This window comes from Mauremys mutica, chromosome 3 (assembly GCF_020497125.1).
Source record: "Mauremys mutica isolate MM-2020 ecotype Southern chromosome 3, ASM2049712v1, whole genome shotgun sequence".
Classification (NCBI taxonomy): Eukaryota; Metazoa; Chordata; order Testudines; family Geoemydidae; genus Mauremys; species Mauremys mutica.
The window spans coordinates 185798607-185817085 of record NC_059074.1 but is presented as its reverse complement, the minus strand read 5'-3'; the positions used below and the strand labels follow the sequence as shown (position 1 = coordinate 185817085).

The 18479-nt window shown below is 44.7% G+C and overlaps 1 protein-coding gene across 2 annotated transcripts in view; it reads right to left on the bottom strand.

The window, feature by feature from the left end:
- The window catches only part of CFAP36 (cilia and flagella associated protein 36), a 108177-nt gene that overhangs the window by 15165 nt on the left and 74533 nt on the right, over positions 1–18479 (bottom strand). The gene's annotated exons all lie outside the window — the stretch shown is intronic.

The following is an 18479-nucleotide window of genomic DNA, read 5'->3' as shown; positions in this document are numbered from 1 at the left end:
AAATTACAATTAGGAAGGCCAAAAAAGAATTTGAAGAACAGTTAGCCAAAGACTCTAAAAGTAATAGCAAAAAAATGTTTTAAGTACATCTGAAGCAGGAAGCCTGCTATACAACCATTGGGGCCACTGGATGATCGAGATGCTATAGGAGCACTCAAGGAAGACAAGGCCACTGCAGAGAAACTACATTAATTCTTTGCATTGGTCTTCATGGCTGAGGATGTGAGGGAGAGTCCCAAACCTGAGCCATTCTTTTTAGATGACAAATCTGAGAAAATGTCACAGATTGAGGTGTCATTAGAGGAGGTTTTTGGAACAAATTGATAAAACAGTAAGAAGTCACCAGGACCAGATGGTATTCATCCAAGAGTTCTGAAGGAACTCAAATGTGAAATTGCAGAACTACTGACTGTGGTATGTAATCTATCATTTAAATCAGTTTCTGTACCAGATGACTGGAGGATAGCTAATGTGACACCAATTTTTAAAAAGGCGCCAGAGGCGATCCCAGCAATTACAGGCCAGTAAGCCTAACTTCAGTATTAGGCAAACTGATTGCAACTGTAGTAAAGAACAGAATTTTCAGACTCATAGATTAACATGATTTGTTTGGGAAGAGAACATGGTTTTTGTAAAGGAATATCATGCCTCACCAATCTACTAGAATTCTTTGAGGGGGGTCAACAAGTATGTGGACAAGGGGGATCCAGTGGATATAGTGTACAGAGATTTTCAGAAAGCCTTTGTCAAGGTCCCTCACCGAAGGCTCTTAAGCAAAGCAATCTGTCATGGGGATAAGAGGGAAGGTCCTCTCATGGCTCAGTAACTGGTTAAAAGATAGGAAACTAAAGTTAGGAATAAACAGTCAGTTTTCAGGTAGGAGAGGTAAATAGTAGTGTCCACCAGGGGTCTGTAGTGGAACCAGTACTATTCAACGTATTCATAAATGATCTGGAAAAAGGAGTAAACAGTAAGATGGCAAAATTTGCAGATAATACAAAACTACTCAAGATAGTTAAGTCTAAAGCAGAGTGCAGAAAGTTACAAAGGAGTCTCACATAACTGATGACTGGGCAACAAAATGGCAGATGAAATTCAGTGTTCATAAATGTAATTAATGCATATTGGAAAACATAATCCCAACTATACATATAAAATGATGGGGTCTAAATTAGCTGTTACTACTCAAGAAAGAGATCTTGGCGTCATTATGGATAGTTCTCTGAAAACATCCACTCAATGTGCAGCAGCAGTCAAAAAAGCTAACAGAATGTTGGGAATCATTAGGAAAGAGAAAATATCATATTGCCATGGCATGCCCACATCTTGAATATTGCGTGCAGAAATGGTCAATCCATCTCAAAAAAAGATATTTTGGAATTTGAAAAGGTACAGAAAAGGCCAACAAAAATGATCAGGGGTATGGAACAACTTCCATGTGACAAGAGATTTATAAGACTGGGACTTTTCAGCTTGGAAAAGAGGAATATGGGGAATATGACTGGTGTGGATAAAGTAAACAAGGAAGTGTTATTTACTCCTTCTGATAACACAAGAACTAGGGGTCACCAAATGAAATTAACAGTCAGCAAGTTTAAAACAAACAAAAGGAAGTATTTATTTATACAATGTACAATCAACCCACGGAACTCTTTGCCAGAGGATGTTGTGAAGGGTTCAAAAAAGACCTAGATAAATGAATGGCAGATAGGTCCATCAGTGGCTATTAGCCAGGATGGGCAGGGCTGCTGTCCCTAGCCTCTGTCAGAATCTGGGAATGGGCGACCCTTGATGATTACCTGTTCTGATCCTCTGAAGCACCTAGCATTGGCTACTGTCAGAAGACAGGATACTAGGCTAGATGGACATTTTGTCTGACCCAGTATGGCTGTTCTTATGTTCTTAAACTATATGTAAACACATTTATTTAAGCATTTTTAGATCTTAACTTACATGTATTCAGATTCTTAGTTTTTATAATGTAAGAAAATGGTGAAAAACCTTTACTCACCTTCTCATAACTGTTGTTCTTCAAGATGTGTTGCTCATATCCATGCCAATTAGATGTGGGTGCGCCGCATGCAGTCATCGGAAAGTTTTTCTCCTAGCAGCACCCATCGGGTTGGCTGTGGAGCCCCTTGGAGTGGTGCCTTCATGGTACTCAATATATGACCCTGATGACCCGGCGCCTCCTCAGTTCCTTCTTGCCAGTTACTCCGACAGAGGGGAAGGCAGGCGGGTTTGGAATGGATATGAACAATACATTTCAAAGAACAACAGTTATGAGAAGGTGAGTAACTGTTTTTTTTTCTTCAAGTGATTGCTCGTATCGATTCCAATTAGGTGACTCCCAAGCCTTACCCAGGTGGTGGAGTCGAAGTTATAGAAACGCTGATTGGAACACCACTCTGCCCAAAGCTGCATCATCTCTGGCATGCCAGATGATGGTGTAGTGAGAAGTGAATGTATATACCGAGGACCAAGTTGTGGCCCTGCAGATTTCTTGCATCGGGACCCGGGCCAGGAACGCTGCTGACAGGACCTGGACCCTTGTGGAGTGCGCCATAAGAGCCAGGGCTGGTATTTTGGCCAGCTCCTAGCACGTGTGGATGCATGACATGGAGGATGGTCTTTGAGATGAGACTGGGAGTCCTTCCATCTGGTCTGCTGAAAAGCTGGTTCGACTTCTTCAGGTATGTTAGCAACAAGAAAGTCAAGGAAAGTGTGGGCCCCTTACTGAACGAGGAGGTAACCTAGTGACAGAGGATGTGGAAAAAGCTAATGTACTCAATGATTTTTTTGCCTCTGTCTTCACAAACAAAGTCAGCTCCCAGACTACTGCACTGGGCAGCACAGTATGGGGAGAAGATGACCAGCCCTCTGTGGAGAAAGAAGTGGTTCGGGACTATTTAGAAAAACTGGACGAGCACAAGTCCATGGGGCCGGATGCGCTGCATCCGAGGGTGCTAAAGGAGTTGGCGGATGTGATTGCAAAGCCATTGGCCATTATCTTTGAAAACTCCTGGCGAATGGGGGAGGTCTGGGATGACTGGAAAAAGGCTAATGTAGTGCCCATCTTTAAAAAAGGGAAGAAGGAGGATCCGGGGAACTACAGGCCAGTCAGCCTCACCTCAGTCCCTGGAAAAATCATGGAGCAGGTCCTCAAGGAATCAATTCTGAAGCACTTAGAGGAGAGGAAAGTGATCAGGAACAGTCAGCATGGATTCACCAAGGGCAAGTCATGCCTGACTAACCTAACTGCCTTCTATGAGGAGATAACTGGGTCTGTGGATGAGGGGAAAGCAGTGGATGTGTTATTCCTTGACTTTAGCAAAGCTTTTGATACGGTCTCCCACAGTATTCTTGCCAGCAAGTTAAAGAAGTATGGGCTGGATGATTGGACTATAAGGTGGATAGAAAGCTGGCTAGATCGTCGGGCTCAACGGGTAGTGATCAATGGCTCCATGTCTAGTTGGCAGCCGGTTTCAAGTGCAGTGCCCCAAGGGTCGGTCCTGGGGCTGGTTTTGTTCAATATCTTCATTAATGATCTGGAGGATGGCGTGGACTGCACTCTCAGCAAGTTTGCAGATGATACTAAACTTGGAGGAGTGGTAGATACTGATAGGATACAGAGGGACCTAGATAAATTAGAGGACTGGGCCAAAAGAAACCTGATGAGGTTCAACAAGGACAAGTGCAGAGTCCTGCACTTAGGATGGAAGAATCCCATGCACTGCTACAGACTAGGGACCAAATGGCTAGGAAGCAGTTCTGCAGAAAAGGACCTAGGGGTTACAGTGGACGAAAAGCTGGATATGAGTCAACAGTGTGCCCTTGTTGCCAAGAAGGCTAATGGCATTTTGGGCAGTATAAATAGGGGCATTGCCAGCAGATCGAGGGATGTGATCATTCCCCTCTATTCGACATTGGTGAGGCTTCATCTGGAGTACTGTGTCCAGTTTTGGGCCCCACACTACATGAAGGATGTGGAAAAATTGGAAAGAGTCCAGCGGAGGGCAACAAAAATGATTAGGGGGCTGGAGCACATGACTTATGAGGAGAGGCTGAGGGATCTGGGATTGTTTAGTCTGCAGAAGAGAAGAATGAGGGGGGATTTGATAGCTGCTTTGAATTACCTGAAAGGGGGTTCCAAAGAGGATGGATCTAGACTGTTCTCAGTGGTACCTGATGACAAAACAAGGAGTAATGGTCTCAAGTTGCAATGTGGGAGGTTTAGGTTGGATATTAGGAAAAACTTTTTCACTCAGAGAGTGGTGAAGCACTGGAATGGGTTACCTAGGAAGGTAGTGGAATCTCCTTCCTTAGAGGTTTTTAAGGTCAGGCTTGACAAAGCCCTGGTTGGGATGATTTAGTTGGGGATTTGTCCTGCTTTGAGCAGGGGGTTGGACTAGATGACCTCCTGAGGTCCCTTCCAACCCTGATATTCTATGATTCTATGAATTCAAGCTGTTGCATCCCAGGCGGTAGGCCTAAGCCAGCCATGTCTGTAGCGGCCTGAGCCACACTCTAGTGTGCCGGGTCATCAGGACCGGCTCTAGGAACCAGCAAACCAAGCACATGCTTGGGGCAGCACAATTCCAGTGGCGGCATTCCGGGTGGTTTTGTTTGTTTGTTTGTTTGTTTGCTTCGGCGGTTCTGCTCTATGAGGGTTTTTTAAATTATTATTTTCATTTTTTTGCTTCGGGCGGCAAAAAACCTAGAGCCAGCCCTGCGGGTCATGTAAGTGCAGGCAGCCATGTGGCCGAGGAGAATCAGGCACCCCGTTGCTGTTGTGATTGGGAATTGCCAGAGGCCCTGAATGATGGCTTGGGATTAGGCCTCTGGCAGAAGTGCTCGTGCCTGAACCAAGTCTAACATCACCCCAATGAATTCTATTATTTGGGTCAGTTCCACGGTCAACTTCCCCAAGTTGAGGAAGAGACCCGGAAACTCAAATGTGTGTCTGACTAATTGGGTTTGGGATTGCACCTGCCCCCTGGTGCGGCCCCTGAGTAGCCAGTCGTTGAGGTAGGGTTAGACCTGCACTTGCCACTGATGGAGGAAAGCGGCCATGCACTTGGTGAATACTCAGGGGACTGCTGAGAGGCTGAATTATAGGACTGTGAATTGATAATGCTTGTGGTTGACCACAAAGCGTAGGAAGCACCAGTTTGCAGGTCAAATCGCTATATGGAAGTATGCGTCGTTCATGTCGAGGGCAGCGTACCAGTCTCTCTGATCCAGGGAGGGAATAATGGTGCCCGCGGAGACCATGCAGAACTTCAACTTTACCATGTAATTGTTGAGTCTGCACAGATCTAGAATGGGTCTGAGACCCCCCTTCGCCTTGGGGATTAGGAAGTATTGGGAGTAGAATCCCTTGCCCCTTTGCTCCTGAGGAACCTACTCCACTGCTCCCATGGTGAGGAGCGCCTGCACCTCCCGGAAAAGGAGTTGCTCATTAGACGAGTCCCTGAAGAGGGATGGGGAAGGGAGGTGGGAGGAAGGGTAGGAGCAGAACTGGAGAGAATATTCCACTTCCACCGTATGGAGGACCCAGCGGTCTGAAGTTATTTGGGACCAAGCATGGTAGAAGTGGGACAGATGATTTAAAAAGGACAAGGAAGATCCAGAAGTGAGACTGGTGCACCGTCTTCGGGTGCCCCTTCAAAAGGCCTACTTGGAACCAGACGATGGTTTAGTCAGGCCCTGGCCCTGTCTGGAAGGGGGGTTGGAAGGGTGTCTTCTGCCATAAATGCCCCTTCTCCTATAAAAATCCTTCCTTGGCCGAGGATGTTAGGGTTGCTGCTGCTGCTGCTGAGGCTTGAAATATTTTCGTTAGGTTGCCGGAGTGTGCATACCCAAGGTTTTCATAGTAGCCCTTGAGTCTTTTAGGCTATACAGCCTAGAGTCAATCTACTCCACGAACAGATCCGCCCCATCAAAAGGCAGTTGACGGGTTCAGTCACAGAGACCCCCTTGGGACTGTCACCTGTAGTGCTGAGACTACCTCTGAGACTGTTTTCCCTGCCAGCTTGGGACTTCATAACCCTTTCTTGTTGTTGAGCCAGACACGCTAATCTGCTGCAACACAGACCTGGGGTCTGAACCACGCGCCCCAAAGCTGCAGACGTAACTGAAAATGGCTTAGCAAGTGTTCCTGTGTCTAGCACCCAGACATCTAGCTCCCAATGGAATCCAAACCCCAAATAAATCCATTTTACTCTGTATAAAGCTTATATAGGGTAAACTCATATATTGTCTGCCCTCTATAACACTGATAGAGAGATAGAATCATAGAATCTCAGGGTTGGAAGGGACCTCAGGAGGTCATCTAGTCCAACCCCCTGCTCAAAGCAGGACCAAACCCAACTAAATCATCCCAGCCAGAGCTTTGTCAACCCTGACCTTAAAAATCTCTAAGGAAGGAGATTCCACTACCTCCCTAGGTAACCCATTCCAGTTCTTCACCACCCTACTAGTGAAAAAGTTTTTCCTAATATCCAACCTAAACCTCCCCCTCTGCAACTTGAGACCATTACTCCTTGTTCTGTCATCTTCTACCACTGAGAACAGTCTAGATCCATCCTCTTTGGAACCCCCTTTCAGGTAGTTCAAAGCAGCTATCAAATCCCCCCTCATTCTCTTCTGCAGACTAAACAATCCCAGTTCCCTCAGCCTCTCCTCATAAGTCATGTGTTCCAGCCCCCTAATCATTTTTGTTGCCCTCCGCTGGACTCTCTCCAATTTATCCACATCCTTCTTGTAGTGTGGGGCCCAAAACTGGACACAGTACTCCAAATGAGGCCTCACCAGTGCTGAGTAGAGGGGAATGATCACATCCCTTGATCTGCTGGAAATGCCCCTACTTATACAACCCAAAATGCCATTAGCCTTCTTGGCAACAAGGGCACACTGTTGACTCATATTCAGCTTTTCGTCCACCATAACCCCTAGGTCCTTTTCTGCAGAACTGCTGCCCAGCCATTCGGTCCCTAGGCACAGCCGTTTGCTGCCCCAGATATCAATTACTTACTCTGGGTTAATTAATAAGCAAAAAGTGATTTTATTAAGTATAAAAAGTAGGATTTAAGAGGTTCCAAGTAATAACAGAGAGAACAAAGTAAACTACCAAGCAAAATAAAACAAAACACACAAGTCTAAGCCCAATACATTAAGAAACTGATTACAGATGTAATCTCAGCCCCAGAGATGTTCCAATAAGCTTCTTTCACAGACTGGACTCCTTCCTAGTCTGGGTCCAGCAATCACTCACACCCCTGTAGTTACTGTCCTTTGTTCCAGTTTCTTTCAGGACTCTCTTTGGGGTGGAGAAGCCATCTCTTGAGCCAGCTGAAGAAAAAATGGAGAGGTTTCCAGGGCCTTTTATCTTCTCTCTCTTGTGGGCAGAAACCCCTTTGTTCTTCTGTGCAAAGTCACAGCAACAAGATGGAGTTTGTAGCAACCTGGGCAAGTCACATGTCCATGAATGATTCAGCTTTTTGCAGGCCGACGCCATTGTTTACATGTTAGTTTGAACGTTCCCAGGAAAGCTCAGATGTGGATTGGCGTCTCCCAAAGTCCATTGTCAGTTAAGTGTTTCTTGATCGGGCATTTATTGAGAATAGTCCTTTCTCAAGAAGCTGATCAAATGCTTCACTACACATTGAGATACAAGTATATAGCCAATATTCATAACTTCAAATACAAAAATGATACACACACAGCGCCAGCATAATCATAACCAGCAAACTACAACCTTTCCATAGACACCCCACTTGACCTCCTCTGTACAAGACCTGATGCAAACATAGGACCCTGGTTGCAACCTTGATCTATAGGGTCACAGTTCATGTCAACAATGTCACAGGCAGGTCCTGCATGGTCTGTTGAACCTCGGGTGGAAGTCCCGAGGCCTGCAGCCAGGAGTTGTACCTCATGGCAATACCGGAGGACAAAATGTGTGCCACTGAGTCCACAGCATCCACTGAGGCCTGTAAAGAGGTCTGTGCCACTGCCTTGCCCTCCTCCACTATAGCTCCAAACTCCTCCCTGGACTCAGTTGGCACCAGCTCCTTAATCTTGAGCATCGAGTTCCAAGAGTAAAAGCTGTACCTACTCAGAATTGCCTGCTGGTTGGCAATCCTGAGTTAAACCCCCCCGTAGAGTACACTTTGCACCCAAATAAGTCCAGGCGCTTGGCGTCCTTGGACTTAGGCACTGGGGCTTGTTAACCCTGCCTTTCCTTCTTGTTCACCGTAGCCACCACCAACAAGCAAAGCTGTGGGTGCATGAAGGGGTATTCGTACCCCATAGATGCGACAAAGTACTTCCTCTCCATGCCCTTCGCGGAAGAGGAAAGATCTGCCAAATGGTCTTAGCATTGGCCTGTATGGTCTTGATGAGGGGAACAGCTACCCTGGATGGACCTTCCGGGGCCAGGATGTCGACAATCAGGTCCTCCATCACCTCCTTGGCCTGAAAACCCATGTTTCAGGCCGCCCTATGAAGGAGGCCCTGGTGGGTGCGTCTGTCTATGGGGGGCAGTCCAGAGATGAGGAGGCTAATGGAAGAACAGGGTCCTGCTGTCCCTCTTGCTCTCCAGGAACCTCCTGTACTGTCTCACTGCCTGGGCCAGGCAAACCTGGATTGGGCTCAGGAACTGGGGTTGGTTCCGGGGGGGCAAGGGAATGTTACCTGCTCAGCACCCCTAGGGGCAGGGCAACTGCCAGAAGCCTCCGGCACCCGTGGTTCAGAGGTGGCCGACCAGGAACCTTCAGATTGGGTACTCTGTGCCTGGTAATATGCCCACAGAGTCCAAAATGGCCACTACGCTGGTCCCTGCCACTGCACAGGCCACGGCCCTGCCCCCACCTCAGGCCTTCCATGGCCTGATCGGTGTTGGCTCCACTCCGAGTATCTAGACCCCATCTCTGAGTGTGAGGACGGGGACCGGGACCATGATGGAGCTGGTCCAGTGAGCGGCGCTGTGCTGGGGAACGGTGTCGTGAGGCTGGAGAGCGGTGCCACAATCTGGAGCTGCAGGGGGTTGCTGATTGGTGCTGGGAGCTACGCAGTGGGGATCAATGTGAGGATCAGTGTCGAAGTGGGAGCGCTGGTGTGACCTGGAGCAGTGCCGCAAATCTGACCAGTGCCGCAAGTACGACCAGCGCCGGGACTGCAAGTGGCGCCGTGATTCCATCAGCGGTGCCGAGGGACAGAGCATCACCAGTTTGCCTTGAGACGGTGCCACACAATGCGGTACCAGAGGCTTGGCACAAAGGATGGGTGTCCTCGGTGCTGTCATGGCGATGAGGTCCCTCGCAGCTTCAAAGGTGTCCAGGGTGGATGGCAATTCCACCTCCTTGATGACCTGGGCCGGGGAGTCCAACTTGTGGGGTCAAAGTCAACGGTGCCATCTCCACAGACTTTGGCACTGGGTGCTCCTCTCTGGGATGTGCCCCATTGGTCGGCTCCAGAGGGGTGGGTCTCTGGGACAGATATCCACTCCTCTCTTGCTTCCAGTGCCGCTTCTGCGCCGGGGAGTGGAAGTGGTGCCGGGTTGATCCTGCTGGTTTCGGCACCAGGGAGCAGTGGTGCCACGGGTCTCTGCCAGAGTCTTTCTGCAGTGCTGCTTCCACCACTGTCGCCGGGGCGCTGCACACCAATGAGCTTGGTACACCATTAGAGGTTGTGGTCTGAGTGCTGCCTCCATAAGGAGCTGCTTGAGATGAAAGTTTCACTCCTTTTTTGTTCGGGGCGAAACACTTTACAAATCCTGGACTTTTCTGTCTGAGGAGCCTCCCCCAGACACTCTAAACAAGCTTTGTGGGAGTCGCCCATTGACATGGGCTTGTTGCAGGGCTTGAACTCCTGAGACTTGGGCATGTAAGCCCCCCAAGGAAACACAGTCGGGGTGGATGGTAAACCTGCCAGCCCAACAGCTAACAAACTAACTATAACAACTAAGAACTAACTAAGAAATACAAAGAACAAACAATCAATGCTAGGGATGACCATCACTGGCAGTAAGAAGGAACTGAGGAGGCGCCGGGTCGGCAGGGTCATATATTGAGCACTATGAAGGCACCACTCCAGGGGGATCCACAGCCAACCCGACGGGAGCTGCGACGGGGAAAACTTTCCAACGACTGTGCACGCACACCTAATTGGAATCGATATGAGCAATCACTCAAAGAAGAATGATTCATTTCTTATTTACTAGATAAGTAATTTTACTTGTTATTTGTGTCAAGCTGTATTTGGATGGAAATTCAGATTAAATGAAAAAATGCACAAAAACAGCATTTTATTTTTTTTAATGAGATAAAGCTATCTTAAAAGTGCTGGGTACATAAAAAAAAAGTTCATCAGAAAGTTTATCAAAACATGTTTTGCATTTAAAATGATTATTTTTATACAAACACAGTATTATCTGTAGTTAGTATACTGAACTCATTTGTTTCTGGCACCATGTCCTTCATAGTGCCAGACTTTAACTCTAGTAGACTTTAGCTCTAGTAGATCTCACCCCCTAACACCTACTTTTTATTCATAGATTGGAAAAGGAAAACAATATTTCCTGCTTTTTCAGCTCCCAATTGTTTCTTAACTTTTAATGAAATAGTAATTGAACTGATCTAGTAGAATAAACTGAAATGAAAAAAAAAATTCTTTCTGCATCTACAGAAGAGGCTACTGGAGTTCAAAGCTAGCTCAGCACTTCCTCAAACTCTGGTTCCAGATTCTTACCCAGAGATTTCCACCGCATCAGTAGTCTGACTTTCTTTAAAAGTTGGCAACAAACATGTACTGCTTAATATTATTTTTTGTATTTAATTTAAATGATTTAATATAGTATAATAACTTTTGGCCTTAACATAGATTGTCAATTTCAAATTTAATTTTAAATACATTTATTTTTAAAAAATAAACTTGTATTTTAAAAGTCCAATTTAAGTAAAAAATCCAATTTTTATTTTTTGATAGATTTTTATCCACACTGATTTCAAGAACAGTTCATTTCACTGAAATAAAGCTGTGTGAGAATCAAGCCTCAGTGCACCTATAATCACATCAGTAGATTGTTTTAAGTGAAGTAGAGGCATACTAAATAGATATTGTGTTAGGACAGGATTCTTAGCTCAAGAAAAAATTGCTGAATAGACAAAGGAAAGACAAAGATATCCTAGCAACAGATGAGAGACGCACAATAAACGCCAAAGAGTTCCCCTACAGTCAACATTATGATTAAGAAAAAGAAACAGATAGTTGAAGGCAGTAGAGGTTGTTCCCTGTTGGAACTGTCTTTGGAGTAAATGGCTTTGAAACTTTAAGCTAGCAGAATTCCCTACCAGGTCTCATACAAGGGTATGGATCCCAACAGTAGGGATTTCTTACAAAATCTTTGAACAATACATATTGTGTTTACACCTCAAGCTGTGAAAGCAGTACTGTGAGTACAGTTAAAATAAATTAGTATTTTGGTCCACCCCAATCATTGTTAGCAAAGAGCTTGCAGCAGCCCTAGCAGAGTCACCAATGTTCATCCAATTTCAGGATCAATACTACAAGACAGCAGAGTTGCAGGGACTAAGCGAGTATAACTCACAACAAATGTGCTCATTCTGTAGGGAATGCTACAACAATCCCAGAGTTCAAAGTATACAAAGTCTCCCCAATGTGTTTCTCCATCATGATCCGTGTTGTTCAGCTCTACACCTTCTCAGCCCAAGGGGTAGACAGAATATGTTCCTCACTGGAACCAAAAACCTGTTCCAAAACCCAAATACCAGCTTCCTTTCTGAGACCCAGATCTCAGATCCTTCCTCCAATATTGACAGCTGAAACTCTTTTTAGGGTATGGCAGGTAATTTTCCTCCTCAGTGTGAAAGGTCGCTGGTTTCTTCATCCTCTTGCTTTGGTTGCAATACAAACACTCCATCAAAGATTCACATCACAATTGTTAACATTCTATAGCAAATAACACTGGCTTGATCAGACAACACATACATCATGACCTTTAATAAACATAGTCCTTTTTTTTAAATGATCCAGCCATTTTTCATTGTGTATCTTGTGCACACTTCAAGTCTACCTAGAGGAGCACTCAAGGAGGTAAATATATTATGCTGCCAAAAATCATAAACCTGCTCAAAAAGTAAAATTAAGAGATAAAGAAAGAGATAGCAAACCAACTGATCTTGAACCAACGCAGAATGATTCTCTTTGGAGAAAACACAGCTAAGACTGAGTGAACTCTGAACAAGTGATCAACAGTTATGCCTGGTTCTTTAAAAGGGATATTTTCCTACTATATAGAAATGCTGTATAATTAGCAATGAAAGGTGTAATGCTGACACACATCAGTGATACCAGTCAGTTCTGTGTTCTTGGGGAAACAGGGCACAGTATCCAGTCTGTCTGACTCATGAAAGACACCCACCCCCCGCCTGCCTCTGCTTGAACCAAAACTGATCAAAGACTTGCAGAGAGCAGTGAAGGGTGGTGAGAGACACACACCTAGACCCCTTCTGACAAGGGTGACAAGATAAGGAAACTCCCCATGCCTCATCTGCATCAAAGATGGGACAGGGAAGCATCTCCATTAGCGTACAGAATGGAGAACAGAGATTCCAAGGCAAGAACTGCACTGTACTCTGGGACCAGAAAAGCAGGGAAGCACTGCATCATGGGGGATCTCTGCTCCAGATGTTAATGAACCTACGCCTGCACACAGCCAGCTCAGCAGTTATCAGACCAATTCTAGTAATAAATCCTTGATTGATATCCAAAATACTGAAGTTGCCTAATTGCACTGTGAGCTCCCTGCAAGAAACATCACCCATAGCTAGGAGTGATCAGCTCCTATTGTCTAGCCTAAAGGAAACCCTTGGATCATCAGTTTACCCATAAACAAATCTAGTGTTCTCCCTTGAACCAATGTCTTTTCCCTACAAAAAAAACCCTACTCACACTCCAGTAAGTGTTCTGATACATGGACCCAAAGTCTGCATCCGTTCCACTGGGATTTCATCTTCTCCTGACTGATAGTGCTGGGGACTCTGCCTGTCTCCAGCACTCAGGACCCTGAACTACCACCATCACCTGGAAACCCCGACCAGTTCAAGCTTCGTGGAGCAGTGAGATGCCTCTCTCTCTCTCTCATTCTCTCTCTGTTTTCCTTTCTACCTCAGGTATTGACCTTTAATAAGGTAACTGTTATGTTGGTTTAGGCTCTCCTTGTGTAGTTATCATTATTATTCAATAAATAACTTTTATGGTTAAGGTGGTTGCTTCTCTCTCTCTGAACTCTTTGGTGTTTTTATCTTCCCCATTTACTCTGCAGCAACGCTTCTTTTACCTAAGCTAAGTAGTGCCCAAAAACACTGTGGGGTTTGCTCATCAAGTGGGTTACTACCAGTACAATTGTGATGTGAAAGTGGGGATAGGGACATGCTGAACCTGTGACATATGAGGGTAGTAGCTTGAAAGTGCTGCTTGGTCCAGCCTCTTGAGCCCAGGGTCATATAAGGGAGGCAGCTTGAAAGTGCTGCTTGACACGGTCTGCTCAGACTCTGTGTGTGTGGGGGGGTCTGCTCAGACTGTGTGTGTGTGTGTGTGTGTGTGTGTGTGTGTGTGTGTGTGTGTGTGTGTCCTAGGTCCTGCAGGATAGCTCCATTCGGAGGAGACTTGCAGAAGGGAGAAGTAGAGCTCCACATGAAAACACACATGACATAAGCAGTACATTGGTAGAAATATAGAACCTCTCCCCTTCCCCCCCACACAGAAGAGTAACTCTAATAAATTAGCATACCCCAAAGTAACAGGCAAATCTGGTAACATCAGAGAGACAGAATCAATGCAGTTTTATAAAAACTGATTCTGTAGTGAAAATATAGAGTTTATTAATAAAAAACATGTTATATAAATACACACACAGAGGCCAGAATCTTGGCATAATTTAGGATGAAGCCTTTAAAACATGTTAAACAGAAGATGCCGTTTTGTGTTTCACTCAGAGGAGCTGTAGTGTAACTACAGCCTTGAGTAACTACAAGCTTTTGCTAAATTATAAAGTAACTTTTTTCATCTATTTTATATGCTTTATCCCTATACATTATAGAAATCTAATAGATCAAGCTATACTATTTGATGTTGTATCACAAGGTAAAATTCTATAACAGAACCCATCATGTGAAGGAAGTTTCAATGCCTAGGCAACTTGACCAGAAAGTACTGAAAAATAGTTCAGACCGTGCTGCCTGTTTTAAATAGAAATGTGAGCAATAATATAACTAATCTTTAACTAGGTATAATTGCCAGGTGTTTGTTTTGAATTTAAAAAGCTGATACATTTAAATGGCATCTTGAAAAGCAAATGTGAAGTATAAATCTTTAAAGTGAACCAAATGAAGTGTATAAGATAATGAGGTATGGTCAAATGTATGTCTGGCAGTTTCATAGAGAGAGTTTTGTACATGAAGCAATCATTAACTTCATAACTGAAGTGTAGGGGATAATCAAGTACTGGTAAAGAGGTGTGTACAGCTGTTTTGTACTATTTCATTAAATGTTATCTCTAACTGGTGACTGACCAAGCAAATGAGTCAAATAACTTTATACTGCTGCATGATTAACTACTAAACAAGACAGAATCATTGAACAATGTGAAGAGACTTTACATAAAGCCTCTGTTCTAAGGTCAAATTGGACATTTCTGCAGACAGCTAAAAATACGGATGAAAGAGCATGGAGTTGTGCAAAGTTGGCCAAAGGACACCTCCACAAAGGGCCAAGAAAAGTAACTTGTGGAAGTAGATCAATGACTGGCACTAAGAGAGCAGATGATCAACATATGGTCCCATGTATATCTCACAAACTGGTAAAACAGAAGATGTTTTGTATGAAGATACTGGAGTTTCCCAGACAAAATTGCAAGTAGTCATAAAGGAGATGCCTTGTTTCCTCAATGGACAATGGTTAGGGACAGAACTTGTATCCTGGCTGGACATTTCAAATCTTCACCAGAAGCTTGGGTCACTTTCTCATTGGCCCACATCAGCTATATCAAGAAGAGGAACAAGGCCATGCATTCAGCAGAAAAATGTATAAAATGTCCTGAGTTGTTCAACACATTGCTTCATGAAGCAGAAACACTTGGATGAGACACACTGAACTGGACTGACCAGCAAGAGCACCCCCAGCTTGGCAACAACTTAAGTCTTGTCGCTAACACCCTATTAATTCTGTCTTTGAGAGTTCTGTCAGAGAAGATTGTTGAGAAATCTGGAAAGAGAATAAGAATACTGCTGACAGAACAAGTTGAGTGAATAACCTGAATGCACTCCATCAATCTTGAGAAACCAGTCACTGCAACTGTGATGCTGAGCTGGAGAACCCACCTTCATGCCAGACCAATTGATAAGTAGAAAAATAACTTTTATACATGTATTGTTTTCCTAAGTGGTGACTTGGTTATGTTTAGCTAAATGCTTCTCAGAAAGTACAAACCTAAGTTAAAATCCTCTGAATGACTAAAATGTATGATGCGTATTTGTGTTTCACTAACAAGTTTAGTCTTAGTTATCTAGAAGGTATGCTAAATCAATAAGTAATTAAGAACACTGAGGTGGGAGAAACTAATTACACTTAAACTAAGCCTACTCATTATTGGCATATGCGCAATGTGCCCAGCCATTTAATGGAATCATCATCACTCAAGTGGAGAGCCAGCAGCCTGCCATTGAAATAAATAGCAGGCACTCAACAATGATATATGACAGTCTGAAGTTGACCACAGCTGCATTGCAGGTCATTAGAAAAATCCCATTTAAAGAGATTGGCCACACAGTTGCCCTGTCCTGTTCGAAACCAGTTCAGAGATGACCACAGGTGCCTTGGCAGATCAAAACCTGGTGGACAGATGGTTGGGTCAGTGATGAGAGAGTGATTAATGACTGTCATCGTTGACCACTCGTTGTGCTAAGCAGATTCCACCATCATGTCCTTTGGTGGCATAAATGACCATAAAGGGCATCTAAAAGACAAGTGAGCTGGTGATAGATCAAAGTGGTCTGTATACAATGGCACGTCACTATTCTCACAGATCTTAGCCAGCAGCATGACAGAGGTGTTTTCATGGCAACTATGGGGTGGTACTATGTTGCTAAGTATCGGTAGCCATGGCAAGGGAGTTGCCCATAAAGTCCCAGTAACAATACGAATAGCTTTGTTAAGCTCTACATCAACCAGCCTCGTGTTAGAAGAGTGACACCAGACAGGAGTTCAGTACTCTGCTGTTGAATAGCTAATGATCTAAGTGTCCAGATGCTCGCACCCCAGGTTCAACTGGCCAATTTTCTGAGAAGGTTGTTCCAAGTGCTGACTTTTGCTGCTGTCTTCCTCAAGTGGTTGCGGCATGTTAATGTCACACCAAGGTAAAATGGACTTGGATTATGACGCAGTGTGACAGGATGTGAATGACCACTGCAGCACCCCCTGCTGGATGTCCTAGGGATCAACTCTGCTAACCAGTGCACCCTCTTCTGGTGGCATCTCACCGCCGTCACTTCTGCTCCCAGAACTGTGGCATCCTCTTCAAGACATAGCCATCCGCCTGTGCCACACTCCATGGTCCCCAGTTCCGGGGGATCTGCAATCAGCTGTGCAGCCACTTCCCTCAGTGGCAACTACAGCCCAATGTCTGGCAACTTCCTCAGTAGTGAGGGATTGGGGGACCTGGGCCCACCCACTACTCTGGGTCCCGCCCACTACTGTAGATGGCCACCACTTGCTGCATCCCCTCTGACTCCTCAGTAGATCTCCTTGGGCCAGTTCCCCACAGCCCCGACACCCTCTTTGCCCTTGCCTCCAGGCTTCAGCCTGCAGATCCCTGCAGCCCGTGAGGAGCTGCCTTTGGAGTAACTGAAGCCGCTCTGCTCTGCAGCCCGGCCCTGACTGGCTGCTCCTCACGGTCCCTCTCTGATTGGCCGCCTCCTGCGCAGCCTCCCAAAGGCTCTATTAACCCCTTAGAGCCTAGTGTGGGGGCAGGCACTCCATCACATGCAGGTGTTGGCCATTGAGGAAAATGTTTAACTCCTGGCTTGCACTTGCATTGTGCAGACAGAATACACTAGAAACAGTCTCAGAAATGCTCAGTTGCAGGCACCATCGACTACAATAATCTGCCATGAGCTTCACAACTTCATTCAAAACCGTGTCAATTTTAGCTGGATAGATAAACTTGCACGAGCGTGTAGCTGGCACGTTGTTGAAGTACAGGTTGAACAGTATCAGTGAAAGAACTAAGCCTCGAGAAAGGCTGTTGATCTGACAATTCCAGAAACTACAGCAGTTGCCCATGTGTACTCTAAACTGCCTGTTTGGAGAAAGAGCTCTAGTACTTGAACCACCCAATGCGGGGCAACTTGAGAGAGTTTAAACAAAAGGCCTCTGTGCAAAACTGTATCATAGGCGGCAGTCAAATCCAGGAAGACTGCTTCCATCTTTAGATTTTGTAGAAAACCATTTTCGATAAAGGTGGTGGTGGATTTGATCACAGGTGTTGCATCCTTTTCTAACCCCTGCCTGCTCAACTTTCAAGACATCGTCCAAATACGGAGCGATTTGTTGGAGGATCAAATGCTCAAACACCTTGAAATACACTGACAGCAAGGATACTTGATGGTAACTCAATACGTTGTAGGGGTTCTTGCCCAACTAAGCCTACTACTACTTGTAATAGGTAACTTTGCTTCCCAATAGCAAAAGTTACTGTGAGAAACCCCTAGAAGTCACACAGATGTTGTCAAGACAACTGACAACTTCTTAGACAAAAAGCAGCAGCAGCTTTGAATTGGCTTGTAAACTAGAGAATTTATCACTATTTGAACCTTTGGTTAAAGTGGTATAAGAGCCCACCATCACTGGTGAAATTCCAGTGAAATTAGAATCTGCATATTATGTTTTGGTTTTAATGTGAGAATTTTGTGTGGTGTAAGTGGCAAAGCCTGGGTATGAATATTACCTGGGCAAGGTAGTTTTGAACTGAATTAACATTCATTGACAATTAGGTAACTTATCTAAATTTCTAAATTCTACTGCAGAATTGTTTGGATGAACAGACATGAGCAGTTCCATAATTCCACTGGCATATAAACTTGATTGAAGAATCTATGTCTAAGGATCCATAGTTCCAAGTTGATAGCAAAGTCACCCACCAAGACTAGCACAGAATTAGGTTAAAAGTTTGCCTTTGTAACAAGATTGTGATATGACTCTGAATTAACTCAACTGATTTATTATCTCTTCAAAATTGTAACATTCCACACTGAGGTCAATTTTTGACATTGTGAACATCTAATCATCTTTTGCTTTCTGCAATTTCTTATTTACTTTAAAAGCTATTTTGGCTAAGACAACTCATAAAATTATAATAATTTTCTAGTCTGTTCATTAGCCAAGGAGCACAGATCCAA